The following is a 23,456-nucleotide window of genomic DNA, read 5'->3' as shown; positions in this document are numbered from 1 at the left end:
ACAGGTGAACACACTCTCTGGTCCTAAAATAGCAGCCTGGTGTTGGTTATGAGCTAAAACTATGTTGAGAGGAAGAGTGAGCTGCTCATCACTGCTGGTTCCCTGTTCAAAGAGTGACAACAGACAACCCTGATCATCACCTTTTCTATCCTCCTGCAGATCTCCGTGTGTTTGCCAACCCTGTTGACAGAACCAAGGCATTGCTGAAGTGCCACGTCACCAGTACTGACAAATCAGTGCGTTCAGTGTCTCTGACTGAAGACGGGGCCACCAAGGCAAACTGGATCACTGTAACTGGCCCGTTGCCTTCTGGGGATGGATCAGTGATCCTCATCCTGACAGCTGAGGTCCCCCTGATCCACACCAACATCTATGGCTGTGTTGTCCAAACAGAAGACAGAACCATCACTGTCATGTGGGGTGAGAACTTTACATTTACATACTGCTGCATGATTGTTATTGAGTCATGATCCAGGCTGCACACAGGCCAGTGGGATCTTATTGTTGCTGGGGGGGTTCTGGTGTGTTGGGTACTCTGGTAAAAGTCCCTCATGAAGAAGCTCTGAAACGTTCCTGGTGATTCTCTGGTCTTTTCTGGCTGTTTCGATGCTGTTGAAACTTATTTTAGAGATTTTTCGGTCTCAACACAGTTTTTTTTCTTCCCATTTAATTAACAACATTTAACGTGCTTCACATGTTTCCAGAAAGAAACGAGCTACTACAGAGTTACAATTTGGTACAGGCAGTGGAATGTACAGAATCACCCTCTGCCAGCAGGCGGCGCTGCAGCACCTTCAGCGCTCACCTTTCTATGGTTTTGGCACAGAATTATTTTATTATTATTATTTTTGTTGTTGTTGTTGTTATTATTGGTTATTGAGTCAAAACAATACAGGCTAGAAATTTAACTTTGTGTTCAAGTTTCAAATGATTGAGGTGTTTTGAAACATCTGATTTGAGAAATACTGGACTTGAGCTGTGTGAAAATAACAAATGTAACTGCTTCAATAGTGTAAATTGTGTCAGCTACATTTGTCAGCATCAACATTATTAGTTTACAGTCATAATTATTATTTTTATTACTGTGTTTTAATTAATAATGATGAATTTTCCCTTTCATTTCAGATGGAAACACACTTGATGGAAGAGAAATTCTTTACGCAACTGTTGTTTGGCCATTGTGGAAAATTTTGACCATTGTTACATTTTCATGTGTTTTTCTTCTAATCTGCACAACAGCACTGGTGCTCAAACGTACGTTTCACTACTTTTGTTGAAGCATTTATGTCAGTCTATTGTTATGAACAGATCAACAAGTTTCTGAAGGCTTACACCTGACAGCATCTATTAATTGTGCTTCCATTTCATTTCACCACAGACAATAAGAAGAAGATCAAAAGAAGAATGAAAAAGAGAATTCCAGGAAGCATGACAGAAACTGAGAAAGAAAACCTAAGAATGTCCCTTGTAATGAAACCATTACAAGACCCAAAGATTAATTGAAGAGGATTTTATCCACCAGAGATTCAAACAGAAATAACATCTATCAGACGGAATATTTTACTCCCCATATTGAAGGTGCACCTCTGCAGATTTTGGACGCTGCTCTAACCTTCACTGACTGTTGAAAGTGAAACAGATGAGGCTTCAGTGCTAACAAAATCACTAGCAAACAGCAATCTACAAACGATGGCTTGGAGGAATGTCCAGGGAAATAACAGAATAGAAGCGGAGACTGTCAGCACAGCCAGCAGCCGGGACGTCCCGCTGAGAGAGACAGAGAGACGGGGACTGTGCCATTTAATAGGCAGCACCCAGGCACAGCCCGTCACTCCACTGGGGACCTGTAAGACCCCCAGTGTCCAGGAGGGGACACTGGGGTTTGTCTGATGGTGTGTTTGAGTGACTTAACCTGTGAGCTTTGCACAGTGTACTAATATGCTGGCAATTAGCCTGAGCCACTATATGAAAACCAAATTGTTCAAATTGTCTCCCTGGAGTCCCCATCATGTGCTTTAGACCTTCCAAGTGTGTGTTTTTGTTCCTATGATGCCTGTGTGTCTGTTGACTTCAAAACAAAATCAGGTCCCCATTTCAAAACACCAGTTTTACTGTGTTGTACAGCAGAGAACTGTGTGTGCACGTTGGATACACTGTGGATGTGCATTTTAGCATTGCTATAGTGGGATTGATAATATTGCTTCCAGTCACAGCGTGTTCATGCCCCCATCAACGTGGTGATTGCCTCCCTGTAGACTGAAAACACCACTTCCTCTCACTTCCCTCCCCTCAAGCGCTGCTACACCAGCCTCTGCCACCTCTATTCTGGCCATTTTTGGTAACCCTGAGACGTTTAATGCGAAACATGGTCATAAAAAAGGTTTTCCTAAAATTCTGAAACACTGTCTCGTGCCTTTTGGTGAGCTGAAACATTGGACCATTTTTTTTAACACACACCTGGTTCACCAGAACTATTCCTGGGGCAAAACTCCCCAGATTAGGGTTTTCAGCAACAACTTAATTTCATCTCCCACCTTTGCCACAATCGCCCTCTTGGGTTTTTGTTCCCTGATTGATTCCCATGTAAGATTATATTTGCCAGTTTGAACTTCTCAGATTTTAGGTCCGCCCTTTTGTTTCCTCTGCCTTCCCACTTAAAGTTTATATTCTAAACTTTGAGACTTGGTTGAACATTAACATCTGCTGGTAAAGTGCATGTTCTCTTTGACACACCCTTCACTTCCCCACCGCTGTAGATACGACACTGACCTGTTGAGAACAGGCCGAGAACTTCGATGACAAATATTCTTGCCGTCCTGGAGAATTAGCTAAAGTCTATATACTTGGGAGATTATCAGCCACAGGAATGTGAAGAGAGGTCTTTTGGTTTTGTGGATCTACCTGCTAGCAGCAGAATGTGGTGAGTAATATATTTTAAGGTAATGGAATAGGCTGGACCTTGTGCGCTTAAAGAGCTCAACCTCAATCTTATTTATACGGCTCATTTAAAAAGATACAAAGTTGTTTCACAGGTCAAAAACTGACAAATAAATCTAAATATGGAACAGGGGACAAACCATAGGAGAGACAACAGAAGTGTGTTAAATAAAGGTAATTATATTCCCACAGTTACTTTACAGGCACGCAAACTATTTTAAAGACGAGCCAAGAAAACTGGGTCCAACCTCGATCAGCTAAAAGGGAAGGAATCAACCCTAACCATAACCCTTTAGATCTGGGTATCGTTCTGCTCTGTGTGTATCCAAAATGATTCTCTCTGTAGGAGCCTTTTTAACCGTTCTCTCCCCCCATTACTGAACCTGCTCTATGCTGGCTGTAAAACAGCCACCCTGATAAACACCTGTGGCTGTGATGTGTTGGCAAGTCTTTAATAGCAAAGAACATGCTGTAATAACCTCCTGGAAGTAAATGAAAAGGGAAGTTATGAAGCGAAAATAAAGACTTTGTGGATCTATTTCTCTATGATCTGTTTCTATGTGTGCAAATTAGCACATTTTCACCGTTTATGTGTGACCGGTGTATGTCTGCGTTGTGTTATTTTTGTGGTTGTGGTGCGTAGAGTAGCCACGGGACACAGTTGAACTTTTGGAGGCACCCTCCGTTTAATCTGGTCAAAATAAAACAGCAAAATTAACATGTGCCGCTATTTGCTGATCCAGCCCAAACTACAGAGAAGACAACATGGAGTTAGCACCATCGCACTTGTTCACATCAATAAAACACTACATCGGAGCAACGTCAGAGCCCAATAATAAACTCGGCCCGCAACACTCGTTTAGTCTAATGCGCTCTTTTAAAATGCTCGAAGAAACGACCTCGGGACTTTCCCGGTACTGAACAAAGGCTCCGCCCACAAGGCGGTATCTTTCTCTCTTATTGGACCGCGACTGGAGCGTGATACTCCAAATGCCCCCCCCTCCCCTCCCGGTGTACTATGAATTGTGCTTGTCGCGGTTTGGACCCGCACAAGTGTTTAGCGACCTTCATTCAGAAGATGAACATTTGTCTTCTGTTTTGGATCCTGCTCCCAGCAGCAGAATGCGGTAAGTTGAGGAAACTTTCTTTACACACATGTTCTGAAGAGAGTCGCCGGGCGGTCAGTGACGTGCGGTCAGGGGAGGCAGGTGCGGCGAAAAAAATAAAGTTTACATCAATAAATATTAATATTTTCTACGTATATGTGTTAAAAATGCATTTGGAGTATGACTACACATTTCTGCCATTTCATTGAGTGAAAATTGCCGAATTTGAGTTACTGTTGGTCAAAATTAAATTTGTGCTGCACACATCTCTGCACTTTAAAGACAAGATGGGTGCTCTATCCATAGCTATATAAGAAAGTTCTTTACAGGACAAATATGCTCCTGTGTATATGTTTGTGTTGGTTTGTGAGTGTAACTGAAAGAGGAATGCTGATGGGATATGAAGCATTATCAGTAGTTGTGTGCTGTTAGAAAAAGGGTGAAATAAAATGCTTTTTTTTAGGTCTTACAATCGTAAATCTGACTCTTGAGCAGTCATTGCCTCACCAACATGGTAATCAAAGAACACACAATGATTCTGAATAAAACAACTCTCCCCAAACTCCTGCATGAATATAAAATATTCAAAATGACGTGATTGATTGAACACCTGAACTGGTCGGTGATACTGCCATCGACTTTTCAAGAACATTCAAAAACGCCCTTTGTTTTTGTTTAGCTCTGCAATAAAAACATCAATAGCGAATAATGCACACGGAAGCTGGTGAAATACTTGAAGATTTTTGGGCAGTGACACTATTCTAAACGAAAATAGTGCCAACCGAACCGAAATGACTCAATGAGTTTTGTGAGTTGTCTGCTGATGACTCATACAGAAGGCGCAGCAGTACTGCACACTGAGACTTCCGGTTGATAAAACCTTTGCTAAAGTACCTCTGCCCTGTGTGTGTGTGTGTGTGTGTGTGTGTGTGTGTGCGTGTGTGTGTGTGTGTGTGTGTGTGTGTGTTTTAATATTTAATACTTATTTAATAATTTTAATATCACAGGCTTATGCATGAAATAGTTGTCACTTGTTGATACGGCATCTGTCTAAACACTGATTTAAACCTATTTCCACCATTTCACTGAAATTGTTGTCTTTATCAACATTTATTTGTCAAGAAATACAGTAATTCAACATGAAAATTTACATTCAAAAATGATGCATGAACAAGCTGGTCAAGATATTGTTTAGTCAGGAATCATTTAATTCTTGCAATATTTTTGGGTGTTAGTCAGCTCATTTTGTTGTCCTCATGTGGTTGTTGGTCTCAAACGGTCTCAAACTACCAAGAATGATCTCCCAGGTAACTGTCCAAACACAGATGTATTTTTTAGTTGTTGACTATCTGAGGATTTGCTTTGATTTTGATGCCTGCACACAGAGTACGAAGAGAGTGGAGATTAAACCTCTTTTCTCGTACCGTGGAGCGCGGTTCTGCTGCTGACATTAGTTATTGGGAGCCAGGACTTGATTTGCGCTCCAGCCTCACATTCACTGCCAAGCGGCGATCGGCGCTGCCTCAGGAAGTTCCAAATAAGGGCAGGGAAATGGAAACCCACCGGAATAGGTCCTTATGTAGTCACGACCTTATAAGGCCCGGCGGAGCCCGGCTTTCCGGGAGCAGCGCAGCCTGCTGCACGAACGGCAGATCTAACTGAAAGCTGCGCGGCTGCAGGGAGAGAGCAAGTGTTTAGCGACCTTCATTTAGGAAGATGAACATTTGTCTTCTGTTTTGGATCCTTCTCCCAGCAGCAGAATGCGGTAAGTTGAGGTAAGTTAATGTCCTTTCTTTACACGCACGTTCTGAGCGTTGTGTTGCGCTTTTCTCAGGTAGAAATAGACAATTAATCAGCTCTAGATGCTCTTAGTGGTGTTTTGTCCAGTGTGGTTTTTATCCTGACATGTGGTGGTCTGGCTCAGAGAGGATCAATGATGATGATCAAAGAGATATTTTTGCTTTTTTTGATACCGTCCACCAGTTTGAGCAGATACGACTCACAGCTTAAGGTTTAAAATAATTAACCATAATATTAAACTGTTTACATCTTTCAATATTAATTTGACAAGACCTGAGATTGGGATCAATTTATAACATGATTATTTTTGTCAGAACCGCTGATCCCACTGTGAGGGTCCAGAGTTTTGACTCCATTTGTTTGTGTGTTTCAGGTTCCCATTCTCTTGAGTTCTTGTCTACAGGACGTGTTCAGCCTGGATCTGGGCCCCATTTTGAACAAGTTACAGAGTTTGATGGAGTTGTGATCTCTCACTGTGACAGTGGGACACAACAAGAACACTTCAAACCCGTCCTGGAATCCCACAACTTACCTGGGACCTGTGAGGTGGCCCTTAATGATGCTTTTGGTGCTCTCAAAGAGATTTCTAAATTCATCAATCACACACGGAGTAAGTTTGTAGCACATTTGCTTTATAACGTGTTTATTTTGTTGAAGATGAACTGAACATTTTACATAAAATAATCCTTGTAGATGTTCAGCGGCGGCGTGGCTGCATCACGTCAGACGAGAGGCTTGAATCTGCTTTTGACAACTGGGCAGTGAATGGAGAGGGTTTCATTCAGTTTGATGCTGGAGCTCAGAAATGGAAAGCCCTGTCTCCTTCTGCAGAAATTATTAAAGATTCGTGGAACAGCCGTGAGTCTCGGAACGATTTCTTTGGACAATTCATCAATGAAGAATGTCCAGAAATGATCCATCAGATCAAATTAAGAGAAGCGGAAAAAAGAACAGGTGAACACACTCTCTGGTCCAAAAAAATATAACGCAAAATATAATAAAATCACAGCTTTGAATCACTTCATTAAATTGGACATAATTCAGGAATTAACCTGAACACATACAAAAGTATCTTTTCTTCCCCTGGCTGGTCCCACCCTGATCATCACCTTTTCTATCCTCCTGCAGATCTCCGTGTGTTTGCCAACCCTGTTGACAGAACCAAGGCATTGCTGAAGTGCCACGTCACCAGTACTGACAAATCAGTGCGTTCAGTGTCTCTGACTGAAGACGGGGCCACCAAGGCAAACTGGATCACTGTAACTGGCCCGTTGCCTTCTGGGGATGGATCAGTGATCCTCATCCTGACAGCTGAGGTCCCCCTGATCCACACCAACATCTATGGCTGTGTTGTCCAAACAGAAGACAGAACCATCACTGTCATGTGGGGTGAGAACTTTACATTTACATTCTGCTGCATGATTGTTATTTACAGATCTATAGATTGTTTCTGGGCCCAATTGTAAATATAACTGGTAAAAAAGTTCAGGAACATATGATACAGAATAATGCAAGGTTTTAAACCTACTGTATTTTATTGTTATTGCCATAATGTCCCTTTTGTTTCAGATGGAAAAACACTTGCTGGTGTTAATGGGACATTTTTGGCTCCCATTTTGGTTTCATGTGTTCTTTTAATCTGCGCAACAGCATGGATGCTCAAATGTAAGTCTCACTACTTTTGTTGAAACATTCATCATTCTGTCAGCTGATATTTTGGTATTAATGTTTCAATAATTAGCTTTATGATCAGATCAATGTTTGTAATGAAATATATCTGCCAACATGTATTATTTGTGCCTCCATTTGTGTTTCACAATAGTCAAGAAGAGGATTGTTTCAAGTGGTGAAGAACAACCACCAGTATCTTTAAGGAGTGATGAATTGATGGATAACCAGAAGAATGAATATTTGTCAAGATTGGACGAGAGACAAATGCTATGATCCAGAATATTTTTATTGTCCATATTAAAGTTGCACCGTGTAATACAACTGAGCAGGGGATCAAAACACAAACATTTGCAGTGAACCGGCTTTAACGTTCACATTTACGACACTTTCAAACAGAGCAGTACATTAAACAGAACATACAGGTGAAGTCACAACAGTGATCAGGTGTAAAAAGCTAAAAAGCAAAAGAAACTTTTTATTATGTTCTTTTCCCTGTGACCTTTTATCTATTATGTAAGCACTTTGGTTTCCTATTTAGACATTATAAAGCATTACACAAATAACTATTTCTATGTTAATGTAACATGACCAACAAACTACTGTTTAGTGAACCGTTTACTTAAACATTAATTTATTTCTTTAAGAGACTGATCAAATGTAACTCATGTTCTTTGATGATGTCATGTGGCACCAATAATGTTGTCAATAAACGATTAATTTTAATTTAATGAAATTGAATATCAAAATAAATGTACATACTTGTTAAGATCTTCTTTTACTGTATTAAATGTCTTTATACTAAGATTGTCTTATTTTTACTTCCTTCATTAGAAGAATATTTTATATTTTATATCAAGAGGCAGAATTTTTATTTACTCCAGATTATAAAGAACAACTTGATTAGACTTATTTTTACACATGAAATAAACATTTACTAGTGAGAAATAATGATATATATGTATTTTTGTAACAATTTTCATGTAGATTGTTTTTTAAGATCTTTCACAAAAATAAGGCTCGAGTGATTTGCATCAGTATACTGAATTAGTCTAAAGTGTGTTCCTTTAAAAACACGTGCAACACAGATGAAAAAGAAAGACATCGGACAGAAATGATCTAGTCCGTTTATACAACTAATTTATTGGCCTATCAGAGCGCTGCCAGATTAATAAATTATTGTTCACCCAGGTAATAATGACTTTTATGGCTTTTCAAAAAAGCATCCACAGAAACTTCAGTGACGATATTTTCATGTCACCTTCGTATTATTATTGTCACATTCTACTAAATTTGTTTGGTAACATGTGAAAACTCAAATACTTTCAAGATCTTAAATAATCCTAAAAGATCTTTAACATCTCAACATGTCTCTAAACTACAGACATCACCTTTTATAATACATTCAGTGAGAAGACATAAATGCATTGTTGTCAAACTTAGAAGAAGAATCAGTATCAGGGCTTCCTGCAGAATAGGATTTAGTAGTTTTATTTTCAGGACAATAACAACAAAAGCGCCATTTAATGCTACTCATTAAAAACCAGTAGTAACAAGTTCTCATGCAAAATCAAATCAAACAGTAAACTTCAGATGTTTTATGACATTCCAGACGCTATTCTGTAGGACCTCCAATATCAGTTTAGTAATAACTGCTATCTGCTCGTTGTGGAGGCTGATGATGTCTGACCAAGATCTCCCCTGAGAAAACACAGACCAGCAGCTCAGCCTTCCAGAGAGAAGATGGAGCAGTTACAGAAGGAACAGGGGATGTTAAACTAGTACGGAATTAAAATGTCAATATAGAACATATTTCAACCAGTGAAGAGCAGGCAGCCAGGCTAAAGCAGCAAGAATGTAGCTCAGAGGAACAGAATTATAACTTTGTTCAACGATGGAACATTTATCACTTCAATTAAGGCAAAACAAAAAACAAACAAACAACAACAACCCTACAAAGTTATACTTGTTAATTGTTCGTCACTCAAGTTTATGAAGAACATTTCACGTCTCGGTAAAATAAAAGTAAGGCGGGATCCAACTATTACACCCACTTCCGGTGTTTACTGCGTGATAAAAAATTCAAAAATTAACGATCGTACAGATAAAAAAAATCGTGACGTGTTCTGAAGACGTTTGGTTCCCCAGCGCTGGAGAGACAACTTCATCTTTTCTCCTCTTTTGGATGCACAACAACAACAACATCGACAGCAAATAATTATGGACTTTTATTTGGGAAACGCAACTGCAGGAAGATGAAGTTCTGTCTTTTGCTTTACTGGGTTTTGCTGCCAGCAGCAGAATGTGGTAGGTGACACAACTGTAATGGCGAAAGTTTGGATTTGCAGGGTTGTTAGACGCCGCGCAAAGTTTGCCAAGTTTATTGAATCAAGTTTATTTTGGTCACCACGTGTTACACTTATCGAGAACCTCAGGCTCCGAACCGAACTGCAGCGTTGGAAACGCGCGCCTTTCTTGTCGCGCTCTTTGCGTCAAACACTTGAACAGATTCTCGAGAGAAGTTCCATGGACATCCAAAGATTTAAGACTGACTGATCCATGATCCACAACCACGTTTAAATATTAATAATAAAATACTGGCTAAAGACATGAAAACGAAAAAGAACATTTTATGGTTTGCTCTGGAGACCCGGAGAAGCTGCTTTATTAAGTGTAATAGTTCATGATCTTCCTTTTCTTCTTTCTTAAACTGGTGGTTGGTAGACTATGTTTCAGCTTATTACTGCAATCGACTGTTGAGTGTAGATCAGGAAGCAAGAAAATTTTATTTAAAAAAGCATTTATTCGGCCTGATATTTCTTCTGATTGTTTGGTACCTGTGTGACCTACAAAGCCTGAGTGAGACCCTCAAGAAGGGCACCAAATTTAAACAACGGGTGTCGTAGTTTCCAACCAGGTGTAATCCTGCAAAGACAGAATCCCGAACTCTGAGTGGCTGAGAGCCAGTGGATTTGAAATTAGGATCCTCCCAGGCGTGACGACGACGTGGATTATAAACTCCCAACGTTGCTCCTGATAACCACACTATCTTCAGCCAGAGATTCTTGTCTTCGTTATCTGGATCTACCCAAGAACACTGCCACTGCGCTCCTCTAACTCATTCCCTTTCCTTTCTCTCTCCTATTGCTCCTGCCTTTTTCCTTTCAGTTTGTGATTTGTTATTGTTTCAACTTCTTCCTTTTTCCTAATTTGACATTAAAACACAGTTTCCTGTGTTCCTGTCAGAACCTTTTGATGCAAAGACTCCATTTGTTTGTGTGTTTCAGGTTCCCATTCTCTTGAGTTCTTGTCTACAGGACGTGTTCAGCCTGGATCTGGGCCCCATTTTGAACAAGTTACAGAGTTTGATGGAGTTGTGATCTCTCACTGTGACAGTGGGACACGACAAGAACACTTCAAACCCGTCCTGGAATCCCACCTGCAGACCAGCATGTTATGATGTTTTTGATGCTCTCAAAGCGATTTCTAAATTCATCAATCACACACGGAGTAAGTTTGTAGCACATTTGCTTTGTAATTAGGAATTAACACCTTTAACTAAAGAGAAAAAACAATCCTTGTAGATGTTCAGCGGCGGCGTGGCTGCATCACGTCAGACGAGAGGCTCGAATCTGCTTTTGACAACTGGGCAGTGAATGGAGAGGGTTTCATTCAGTTTGATGCTGGAGCTCAGAAATGGAAAGCCCTGTCTCCTTCTGCAGAAATGATTAAAGATTCGTGGAACAACCGTGAGGCTCGGAACCATTTCTATGGACACTTCATCAGGAGATACTGTCTAGAAATGATCCACCACATCAAATTAAGAGAAATAGAAAAAAGAACAGGTGAACACACTCTCTGGTCCTAAAATAAAGCAGCCTGGTGTTGGTTATGAGCTAAAACTATGTTAAGAGGAAGAGTGAGCTGCTCATCACTGCTGGTTCCCTGTTCAAAGAGTGACAACAGACAACCCTGATCATCACCTTTTCTATCCTCCTGCAGATCTCCGTGTGTTTGCCAACCCTGTTGACAGAACCAAGGCATTGCTGAAGTGCCACGTCACCAGTACTGACAAATCAGTGCGTTCAGTGTCTCTGACTGAAGACGGGGCCCCCAAGGCAAACTGGATCACTGTAACTGGCCCGTTGCCTTCTGGGGATGGATCAGTGATCCTCATCCTGACAGCTGAGGTCCCCCTGATCCACACCAACATCTATGGCTGTGTTGTCCAAACAGAAGACAGAACCATCACTGTCATGTGGGGTGAGAACTTTACATTTACATGCTGCTGCATGATTGTTATTGAGTCAAAGCAATACAGGCTGAAATTTTAACGCTGTGTTCAAGTCTCAGTTAGTTTAGGTTTGTTAAAAATCTGATGTGAGAAATACTTGAGCGCTGGGAAAATAAGAAATATAACTGTTTAAACACTGTGAATAGTGTCCGCTACATTTGTCAGCATCAACATTATTAGTTTATTTTTGTAATTATTACTTTTATTACGATGTTTTTAGTAACAATGCTATTTTTTCTTTGGTTCCAGATGGAAACACACTTGATGGAAGAGAAATTCTTTCCACAAGTGTCAGTTGGACACAAATTTTGAGCTGCATTCTGTTTTTATGTGTTCTTTTTCTAATCTGCACAACAGCACTGGTGCTCAAATGTACCAGTAAGTATCACTACAGTAAATGTAACATTTAAGTCAGTCTGTCAGCTGCTGATTTAGTATTGTTGAAATATTTTAACAATAACATTTTTGTGGACAAATCATTGAGTTTCTAATGAGATCTACCTCTCAGCACATATTAATTCATCCTCCATTTAATTACAACAAAATCAAGAATAATTATGATATAATATGATTTTGTAAAGTGAAGAAGGAGCAGAGGCATAAATGGTCTATTTTTCTGGCTGCTTAAGCTTTGAACTATTTATTTTCTTCCACAGATGATTTAACAGACTTACAAAAAGCACTAGAAATAAAAACGTGTCTAGGCTCTTAACAGGAGTGTCGTGATGTAAATATGCAGTGGTTATGTTGGACAACTACTCTACACCCCAATACACGCGACACATTATTATCACCAACAAATGTTAGTCCCCATTTGAGCTGCATTGAATTGAATGGAACAGATTATTGTCTGTTAGCCTAACTTAATTGGTGTGTGTGAGGAACTGTAACATGAATGAGTTCATGCATACCATAGTTTCAGGGAGGAAGATCACTTTTCCATGATTTTTTTTACTAAGACTCCTAAATTGTGTTGAATGAACTCATTAACTGGAATGACCAGTGTCATCTTTTGAACCAGCCAGGCACTCTGGGTGCTAAAGCTCTGAACCTATAAATCACCCCTGGAAGAAATGAAAACACACTTCAGAAGCACCTTGAAGAATATTTAAGAGGATGATTGCATCAACAGAAAATGTTCTCTATTTGTTCTTTTTTTTCTAATAAATGTCTGCTTTCTAATATTGTATATTTTTATATCCTGTATTAAAATAAATGTTTTTTTGAGAGCCTGTGTGATACATATTTAAAGAACTTGGTTTTCTTTTACTCCAGTTTATGAGGAAACATTTGATTGGGCTTGTTTTCCTTTAAAGGTCAGCTTCTCACTGACAAGATCATTATAGGATACAGGAGTTTTAGTGTGAGAGCCTATATTCAACCTCCTATTAGGTATTACAATTGCCAAAGGTATGACCATCATTACAGTGTGTAGGGGGGAGCAGAGGTGTGTGTGTGTGTGTGTGTGTGTGTGGGGGGGGGGGGGCGGGTAGTAATAGCACAGTTAATGTAAATGTAACTGGGGAAACCGTACAGTGTGGAGAAAACAGTTGTAATTCAACAAGTCTGAGAAGAACAGAGGCAGTGAAGATTGTGAGTAAAAATAAAAGAGTGGAAGAGATGAATGAAGCAAATAAATCATGTGTTTCATTTCAGAACTTTGCTGGATATGATCCCGGTGCAAGCACTTAGACTCTACATGGGCCAGTCAAAATCTCACCTGTGTGTGCGCTCCAGGAACAGGCTGGGGAAATGCCACTGTGGCTGAGGAGGAAACAGTTGGCTGCTAATTACTGGATTCATTCAAGAGGTCAGAGGGATGAACATCTTACAAAGGGGGTTCTGCTAGTGAGTTGGGAGGAGACAGCACAAAAGGGGGGTTTTGGGTGGAAGGGTGATGAGGTGGCCAAGGAAATGGGGGTGTATAACCATTAAAAGCAGGAGCAATGTTGACAGAGAAATTAATGATCAAAGTCAGAAGGCAAGAGTGTTGTGTGGGTAAAAGCAAATGAGCAGTGGCAACAGAGCGGGGAAACAGAGGTCAAGGGGAGGCATCTTCTTTCCAATACAAAGGAGGGACAATGCATCAAGGAGAAGGGAAAAGAGCAGGTTATAATAACAAGGTTAAGAATTAGGCAGAGCAACTTAGACAATGTGCTATACATTGTGGAGAAGCATCCATCTATGTGAGCAGTGTCATGAACTGGAGACAACAGAACATGTGCTTTTAATATGTAGGCATAATAGTGAGGAAAGGAAGATGATGATGGATGGACTGAGGAAACTGGGAATGGTGGATGTGGATGAGCTGGGTAGAGAGTTCAGGTGGGAGGAAAGAGCTTTATAAATTTCTTACGTACTGGTCTAGTAAAAAGGATGGAAGGATGGATACGCTAGATAGAGGACCAGAAGGTGGCAGCTCCAATATAGATGCCAACTGCCTTTAAAACCAAAAGAAATAGTGGAACAACAAAAGCAACAAGATGAAGATCGGTAAATTTGTCTGGTTCCGATCAGGACAAAAAGTAATGATGGGCAAATTAAGCTTTTGTGAATTCCCGAACCACTTGTAATGATTACTCGAAGTAATGATTACCTGAACTTGCAGTTCTAGCGCCCTCTTCTGGCGACCCGCGAGCCCTGCACTGCAGGGTTGGAGCCGCTATTGGTGACCGGGAGGCGCACACGTGAGCTTTGTTTTGTTAAGGAGAAAATGCTGGTAAAATATGCCATAGCTTGGGTATTCTTGTGTAATTGTAGACTCAACGTTTTTATTGAGGTACGTTATTTTTTTTTTCCACAGTATTGGGATTTAACCAGTTTATTTTTTTGCTCACAATTTCTCCACATTTGGAGAATATTCTTCTGCAGGGTACAGTAGATGCTGGCATGGTGGAGAGAGGTGGAACGGTTGACGACAACGCCACCTGGGGAGTTTCACCCCAGGAATTAACCGGAAAACAGGCACGCGCAGATAAGGTTCTATTCCAGAGGCAGAGACAGGATTGAGGGTTAGGCACTACAATTTTATTTAATCCAATACTCAAAAAAATATAACTCTGCTGTATAATAGTTAAATTAACAAAAGGGGTGGACAGGGCTGGGGCCCCACCGGCAGGTAAAACTCAATTAGGGGAGATAAACAAACTAAAAACACCCGCGCTACTGCAAACAAAACCACACACGAGGGGTGATGAAAACGCCCTCCACCAGGGGTTGGATCCCCGCCGTGGCCCGCAGCACCTGTCCACAAAGAAGAGAACAATTACATTTACAATGATAAACAATCAGACGCGACGAGCGCACGCGCACACACAGGCAAATAAATGGTGACCAGATCGTCTAAAAGAACAACGTCAACCAAGAAACGAAAAGCAACAAAACCTAAAAAAGTAAATATAAATTGATAAAATTTACACAATGTTAAGAGTCTAAAATTTAGGCAAAAGCTCCGTGGTCGCCTCGGCGGCACCACCACGTCTCAGCGCCGTTTCTCCGAGTCCAGGGGAGCAAGGGGAGAGGGAGAGAGAGAATCCCGAACTAAAGGACCGAGCCAAAGCAGCAGTGGGTCCAGTACGCGAGGTAGTCCGTGCCGACTGTTTGGTGGCGCCCCCACTCCGTGAGGGGTTCCCGCTGGGGCGACGCGACCCACTGACGCCAGCCGGCAGCCAACTGCAGCAAGAACAGCCCCATTAACATTTATCAACCGAGTGAGTGGGGGAGTCAGTGACGCGCATTGCTGCGCCTTACCTGCCCAGGGCAAACTAGCTCGCACGCCCTCACGGCAAAGCGCTCTAGGTGGAAGGAAGCACCAACCTTCTTGGCGCTGCCAGACAGCTCGCGCTGTGAAACAGTTTCTGTTGGTCGAACCGCCCAGATAAGCCGCAACCCCGCCGGACCGTCGAAGAGGGAAAACAACTGAAGTCAGCTGGAGGCAGTGCCTTATATAAACCTTTTCTCCCCACCCACCAATTAAGGCACTACCTCCATATGGCACCTGTTCGGAGGGCAGGCCACGCCCTGCCACACATGGAACCAACCAGCAAGAGATCTCAAGTCTGGGACCACTTTGAAATGGTGCCGCCGAACAAGGTAAGTGTTACAAACGTATTTTTCAACTCTTATTCACACAGTAACAAATAATAAACCACACACACATCTCATTTTTAATTTGCAGGTGAAGTGTTTGCTTTGTTCCCGACATATAATAACAACACGTCATCAATGATGAGGCTGCTGTGATGACGTTTCCACCAGGTGAGTGGGTGCTGTTCCAGGCAATATTAAGAGTAACTTTTAAACTTTACTGCGCAGGTTTGGGTGTATAGAATTAGTTAATTAACTAAATGAATCTTGTTCTGCTAACTTCCATATTTTATGTAGCAGGAAGCAGGAGCTTGATGAAGCTCTAGTGGATTTCATAGTGAAAGATTCCCAGCCTTTCACTGTGGTGTCTGATCCTGGCTTCCGTGCTCTGGTGGCTAAACTGGATTCCACATACACCCTTCCATCAAGGCAGACAGTTAAAGCCATGGCGGAGAGGAGGGATGTGGAAGAAAAGGAGAAGGCCAAGGCAGCCCTGCAGAATGTTGACAGTGTCAGCTTGAGCGCAGATATGTGGACCTCCATCAACATGGATGCGTATCTCGCTGTCACCTGTCATGCTATTCATGCAGGTGAACTCTCCACCACACTGGTGGGAGTTCAGCCTTTTCCTATCAGTCACACAGCAGAGAACATCGCTGGAACTGCTCGAGAGCTTTCAAGGCAGGGGTGGGGGGGTGCACATATAAAATATAAAAATCTTATTGCGTTGCGGGCCGGAACTCAAACAAAATGGCAAAAGACCTTGGCATAAACCTCAATAGAATTATGAATGATAAACTCAGTGGGATAGAAACCACAAGCATCTTCTCTTTATCATCATTACTTGACCCAAGATTTAAAACACTCGGATTCCAAAGCCCTTCAAATGCCGAGTCAGCTGTGCACCGGTTAAAATCGGAGTGTGCGGCATTGTTGCGTAATGCACCCACCCAAGAGGACCCGCCATCCACTTCAACAGCACAGCCAGAACCAGCTGCTTCTTCCCAAGGTACAATTTGATAGAATTTGGATCAACAGATTTATTTGCATTGATTCATGAACAGACTAAACTTTATGTAATGTTTTATTTTGAGTCATTGGTCTGTGGAAGCTGTTGGACAGGGATGCTGAAGAAGCAAGAGCGTCCAGGAATGCCACCGCTGATGCCATAGTGGAGGTGCAGCGTTATCTGTCAGCCCCTCCACTTGAACGATCACAGGACCCTCTGGTGTACTGGACGACAAACAAAGCCCTGTACCCAAACCTGTACCACCTGGCAAACCAGTACCTCGCAACACCAGCATCCTCTGTGCCCTGCGAGAGGGTGTTTTCTAAAGCCGGGGAAATAGTTTCAAAAAAGAGAAACCGCCTCAAACCCTCGACTGGAGAAACTGTTGTTTTTAAATAAAAATGCATAAGCACACCAGTTCACCCAAGCACCTTAGGCCCATACCCCCATCTGTTCCTAAAATATATAGAAAAATAATATTATAATAATAATACAACATCAAAAGTGCACAAACAGCAAAACTCAAAGTGCACGCTTGCTGGGTCATCAACCTTTTGCATGGCTGCAGTACCACCGATGCGCCAGCAGATGGCGCCCGCGTTCGAAATGATTAAAGCTTCGAGTAATGAACCAATTTTCAACACAATGGTCCAAAAGGGTTCAAAGCCTCATGAAACCTCATTTGGACATCACTAGTTAAATGTGCAGGGAAGACAAGACAGGCCAAGCAAAGCACCACTCCACAAAGCACCACAACCCTCCGGCCCTGATGGGCAGGCGCTCCCTCCTTAAGTAGGTGGCCAGATGTTAATTGCCCACACGTGCGCCTGCCTGCAGCGCAAACTGAGCTCCTCACGCCCCCTGGAGGGAAGACCAGGCACAACCCTGGACCCCAACAACTGTGTCCAGAAATGATCCGTCAGATCAAATTAAGAGAAGTTGAGAAAAGAACAGGTGAACACACACACACACACACACACACACACACACACACACACACACACACACACACACACACACACACACACACACACACACGGGGTAACGGAGAGAGAGAATAACAACAGCAGCTTGTAAAGCCAAATGAAGTCAATCTTACAACAAAATTTAGAGACAGAGAACATAAAATCCAAACTGCAGAGCTCTTTTAGATCTCCCCTCTTGTAGTGCTCCACTGTGCCTCTATGCATGATAGTCTCGAGTATTACACAGTGTCAGTTAGTTCCCATCATCCATATGTTGTTTATAGTACCACGTCTATAATATATGAAATATGATTATTACAATTATAAATATTACAATACTTTCCATGTAAAGTAAAGTAGACCCATAGACATTGTTTTATTGTTTTGGTTTTATTGTTATTTTATTCAATTTTTGTTATTTTGTTTGTTTCAATGCAGATGGAAAAACACTTGGTGGAAGACACATCCTCCATGCAAGTGTTGACCGGACATTTTTGAAAGTTTTCACCTCTGTTTTGCTTCCAGTTTTCTTTTTAACATGCATAACATCACTGTTGCTCAAAGGTAAGTCTCACTATTTTTGTTGTAGCCTTAAAATGAGTCCAAAACAGTTTTGTTGCTAAAATAGCAATAAAACACAATCGCTGTCTGTCAAGAATACAAGAAGAAAGAGCAGGTCCCACGAGACCAAGACACAAATTATGTTGCTAGAAATTGATCATTTTAAATCCGGTTATCAGGAGTTTATGTGCTAAAATTCCAAACTGTCCGAAGGCGATGTCAGTGAACACGTGTTTGGACCCAGACGCCACCTCTATGGGGGGTATTTCCTGGTGCTGAACGAAGGCTCCACATGGCGGTATCCAGCTCTCTTATTGGACGGCGACTTTTTCGCTCATGCAAAACCCCCGCGACACTCCTCCTCCTTTTAAGAGAATCGCAAAGAACCCTCGTCACGGTGCTTCCAGACAGACTGTTTCATCTTAGGACAACAAGTGTTTAGCGACCTTCATTTAGGAAGATGAACATTTGTCTTCTGTTTTGGATCCTGCTCCCAGCAGCAGAATGCGGTAAGTTGAGGAAACTTTCTTTACACGCACGTTCTGAGCGCTGTGTTGCGCTTTTCTCAGGAAGAAATAGACAAACAATCAATCAGCTCTCTGTGTAGATGCTCTTCTCCCACATTTGGTCTTGTTCCTCTCAGATGCCCCCAAAGACTCACAATCTCACATGACTCCTTTAGGCAGCCAACACCTTTTAGAGCAACATGCTAATCAAAGAACACACAATGATTCTGATTAAAACAACTCTCCCCAAACACTTGCATGAATCTATAATATTCAAAATGACGTGATTGATTGAACACCTGAACTGGTCGGTGATACTGCCATCGACTTTTAAAGACCATTCAAAAACGCCCTTTGTTTTTGTTGTTCTCTGCAATAAAAAAATCAATAGCGAATAATGCACCAGGAAGCTGGTGAAATACTTGAAGATATTTGGGCAGTGACACTATTCTAAACGAAAACATGGCCAAATGAACGTGGAAATTTCAGTGCTTCCGTTTCCAGTGCGTGGTGCTGTTCCTGACTGAGCCGTTAGGGGGCGAATCAGTACTGCACACTGAGACTTCCTGTTGATGCAACCTCTGCTAAAGTACCTCTGCCCTGTGCGCGTGTGTGTGTTTTAATATTTATTTAATATTTTAATATCAAAAGCATATGCATGAAAGTTGCAGGTAACTGTCCAAACACAGATGTATTTTTTAGTTGTTGACTATCTGAGGATTTGCTTTGATTTTGATGCCTGCACACAGAGTACGAAGAGAGTGGAGATTAAACCTCTTTTCTTATTGGTGCCTGTTCAGGTGCTGTAGTAAACCTTGTTTATATTCAGTTTATGAGGAACCTATTATGATATTTTGGGTTATTGTTGGGTCTTTTGACCTGTTTTCTCATCCTGCTGCTCCATGTTTCCTTCACAGCTTGTGGAAAGAGGCTGTTTTTCATTCTGGTTGTTTGTTTTTAGTGGTGTTTTGTCCAGTTGAGTGTTTTGTGAAGAGGGATTATAGTAGGGGAACGAGGAAGCAGCCCTGAGGAGTTCTGGTGATCAGGATGAGAGGAGATGAGATGTGGGTTTTTATCCTGACATGTGGTGGTCTGGCTCAGAGAGGATCAATGATGATGATCAAAGAGATATTTTTGCTTTTTTGATACCGTCCAATTTGAGGAGATACGACTCACAGCTTAAGGTTTAAAATAATTAACCATAATATTAAACTGTCTACATCTTTCATTATTAATTTGACAAGACCTGAGATTGGGATCAATTTATAACATGATTATTTTTGTCAGAACCGCTGATCCCACTGTGAGGGTCCAGAGTTTTGACTCCATTTGTTTGTGTGTTTCAGGTTCCCATTCTCTTGAGTTCTTGTCTACAGGACGTGTTCAGCCTGGATCTGGGCCCCATTTTGAACAAGTTACAGAGTTTGATGGAGTTGTGATCTCTCACTGTGACAGTGGGACACAACAAGAACACTTCAAACCCGTCCTGGAATCCCACAACTTACCTGGGACCTGCAGACCAGCATGTTATGATGTTTTTGATGCTCTCAAAGCGATTTCTAAATTCATCAATCACACACGGAGTAAGTTTGTAGCACATTTGCTTTGTAACGTGTTTATTTTGTTGAAGATGAACTGAACATTTTACATAAAACAATCCTTGTAGATGTTCAGCGGCGGCGTGGCTGCATCACGTCAGACGAGAGGCTTGAATCTGCTTTTGACAACTGGGCAGTGAATGGAGAGGGTTTCATTCAGTTTGATGCTGGAGCTCAGAAATGGAAAGTCCTGTCTCCTTCTGCAGAAATGATTAAAGATTTGTGGAACAGCTATGAGGCTCAGAACCATGTGTTTGGACACTTCATCAATGAAGAATGTCCAAAAATGATCCATCAGATCAAATTAAGAGAAGCGGAAAAAAGAACAGGTGAACACACTCCCTGGTCCAAAAAAATTTAACGCAAAATATAATAAAATCACAGCTTTGAATCACTTCATTAAATTGGACATAATTCAGGAATTAACCTGAACACATACAAAAGTATCTTTTCTTCCCCTGGCTGGTCCCACCCTGATCATCACCTTTTCTATCCTCCTGCAGATCTCCGTGTGTTTGCCAACCCTGTTGATTTAACCAGGGCATTGCTGAAGTGCCACGTCACAAGTACTGACAAATCAGTGCGTTCAGTGTCTCTGACTGAAGACGGGGCCACCAAGGCAAACTGGATCACTGTAACTGGCCCGTTGCCTTCTGGGGATGGATCAGTGATCCTCATCCTGACAGCTGAGGTCCCCCTGATCCACACCAACATCTATGGCTGTGTTGTCCAAACAGAAGACAGAACCATCACTGTCATGTGGGGTGAGAACTTTACATTTACATACTGCTGCATGATTGTTATTGAGTCGTGATCCAGGCTGCACACAGGCCAGTGGGATCTTATTGTTGCTGGGGGGGTTCTGGTGTGTTGGGTACTCTGGTAAAAGTCCCTCATGAAGAAGCTCTGAAACGTTCCTGGTGATTCTCTGGTCTTCCTCCGTCTGAAAGCAGACCTTTTGGATCTTTTCTGGCTGAGATTACAGCAGTGTTGGTCATTAACTCTGTCAGAAACGGCTGTTTCGATGCTGTTGAAACTTATTTGAGACTTATTTTTTTGTCTCTCCACAAGGTTTTTTTTGGCCCATTTAATTAACAGAACATCCAGAAAGAAACGAGCTACTACAGAGTTACAATTTGGTACAGGCAGTGGAATGCACAGAATCACCCTCTGCCAGCAGGGGGCGCTGCAGCAGCTCAGCACCCACCTTTCTATCGTCTTGGCACAGAATTATCAGTGCGCAACGTTGAGCTTCAGTCTGTGTCCAGGCCTCAGACAACTGTCGGCATTTCACGTTGGTCCAGACAGTTAATAAATGTAACAGTTGAAATACTCTAAATAGAGTCAGTCACACTTTCTGTTATTCGGAGCACAGCTTTCAAAATATTAAAAATAAGTTTATTACAATAACACATATGACGACATGCTGCATAGAGTAAAGTATGGCCAGTTTGGTGATTACAATAATCATGTTTTTGTTGTTTATACTCTTTTATGAGCAGATGGAAACACACTTGATGGACGACACATCCTTTACATCCAGATGACGTTTTGGAGAATTATCGGCATCATCTTTACAGTTTGTTGTTTAATCTCCGTAATGACTCTTTTGTGTAAGTCTCACTTCTTTGATAGTAACTTTCAAGTCAGTCTGTGAGCTGATATTTTACTATTGTGGCCCTGCATTAATAGAATGTTAATGATGTTTCTTGTGAAATACACCTGTCAGCATCTATTAATTGTTTCCTTCATTTTATTTCTTCATAGTCACAAGAGAGGAAAAAGTGGTGAAGGAAACTTAACTCATGAGTCCATTGAAGAATAACTGGGGGAAGATGGATTTTATCCACGGAGGACTTGAGGCAGAGACGACATCAATGATCCAGGATGTTTTACTCTTCATGCTGAAAGTGCACGTCTATAAAGTCACATGTGCTGTAATATTTGGACTGTGTTGTCATCCAGTAGCAGAGCTTTGGGACTTATGCTACTGACACGGTCTAACCTTCACTGACTGTCATCTTTTTTAAGAAGCCAAGAAGGCCAAACTATGGAAAACTTTAGCATTTTGACGCTAAATTCAGTGTTAATGATCTTGAGCTTCTTAATCAGAGCTTAACACTCATCTTTCAAAACTGCCGTTAAACACCTCGTAATGCTGTCACGTTTATGTCTGGTTTCATTTATTTTTGTGTTATTTACTCATTCATCTCTCCTCTATTTTGTTTGCGTCATTATTTATTTTATGTAAAACACTGGTTAACGACTGGGCATTATAAAAATCTTATGTTGTTGAATGTATGATGACTTTATTTCTGTTTCTGAAAGACTCTGAGTTGTTCTTTTAATAATTTAACAAATTCATGTGAAAACTGGTCCACTTATATTCTATTGAAAATGATAAATTGTTTAACAGTGTTTGGGGAAAATAATTTGCAGAACTTGATATGTGAAATCATTAATAATGGAAAAAAAAAAAGAAACTCTTAAATGTTTGTAAATATTGTATGTTTTTACTTCCTGCAATAAATGAATTTTATTTTTGTTAAGAGCCTGTGTGATAATGTTCATTTTCATTACATGAGGAAATGTCTGATTAGATGAGGTGGTTAACATTGTCTCATCACAGCAACAAGGTTGTGGGTTCCAATCCCCTGGGATCGCAGCTTTATCAGTGCAGTTTGGAAGTTCTCCCAGGATGTTTCACGAAATGACCACTGACTCTTTTAGTTAATTTGTTTTACCCATTTTGAAAGAAAACAAAAAACTTGAATTTGGCTAGGTTTAGTTACATATTTGGTCTCATATTTTAGTCTTTTTCTGGTCATTAAAGTACCGGTAATGTCCTGCTGAAACACCAGTACTTTTCATACAAAGAGAATTCCACACAGAAACCTCTGAATGTAGAAGGTTTAGGGCAGAACAC

At 41.2% G+C, this 23,456-nt stretch overlaps 4 long non-coding RNA genes across 6 annotated transcripts; all 4 read left to right on the top strand.

Annotated features, from left to right (window-relative positions):
* The first annotated feature begins 363 nt into the window (after positions 1-363).
* On the top strand, positions 364-1,860 carry LOC115249853 (uncharacterized). 2 transcript variants are annotated; one of them, XR_003888478.1, is made up of 3 exons: positions 364-420; positions 1,126-1,254; positions 1,379-1,860. It is a non-coding gene; the product is annotated as an uncharacterized lncRNA (long non-coding RNA). The 2 variants fall into 2 exon arrangements; XR_003888479.1 differs by lacking the exon at positions 364-420 and adding an exon at positions 427-814.
* Positions 1,861-7,440: 5,580 nt separating this feature from the next.
* On the top strand, positions 7,441-8,129 carry LOC115249862 (uncharacterized). The gene is made up of 2 exons (XR_003888489.1): positions 7,441-7,508; positions 7,666-8,129. It is a non-coding gene; the product is annotated as an uncharacterized lncRNA (long non-coding RNA).
* Positions 8,130-11,715: 3,586 nt separating this feature from the next.
* LOC115249861 (uncharacterized) lies at positions 11,716-12,517 on the top strand. The gene is made up of 2 exons (XR_003888488.1): positions 11,716-11,774; positions 12,055-12,517. It is a non-coding gene; the product is annotated as an uncharacterized lncRNA (long non-coding RNA).
* An 8,716-nt stretch (positions 12,518-21,233) lies between these two features.
* On the top strand, positions 21,234-22,858 carry LOC105419076 (uncharacterized). Of its 2 annotated transcripts, none has more exons than XR_003888476.1 (3): positions 21,234-21,294; positions 22,033-22,143; positions 22,298-22,858. It is a non-coding gene; the product is annotated as an uncharacterized lncRNA (long non-coding RNA). The 2 variants fall into 2 exon arrangements; XR_003888477.1 differs by lacking the exon at positions 21,234-21,294 and adding an exon at positions 21,623-21,847.
* The last annotated feature ends 598 nt before the right edge of the window (positions 22,859-23,456 follow it).

Source organism: Takifugu rubripes, chromosome 5 (genome assembly GCF_901000725.2).
Source record: "Takifugu rubripes chromosome 5, fTakRub1.2, whole genome shotgun sequence".
In the NCBI taxonomy this organism is placed as follows: domain Eukaryota; kingdom Metazoa; phylum Chordata; class Actinopteri; order Tetraodontiformes; family Tetraodontidae; genus Takifugu; species Takifugu rubripes.
Note: the sequence above shows the minus strand (reverse complement) of the source record. Positions and strands in the feature narration are given on the sequence as shown.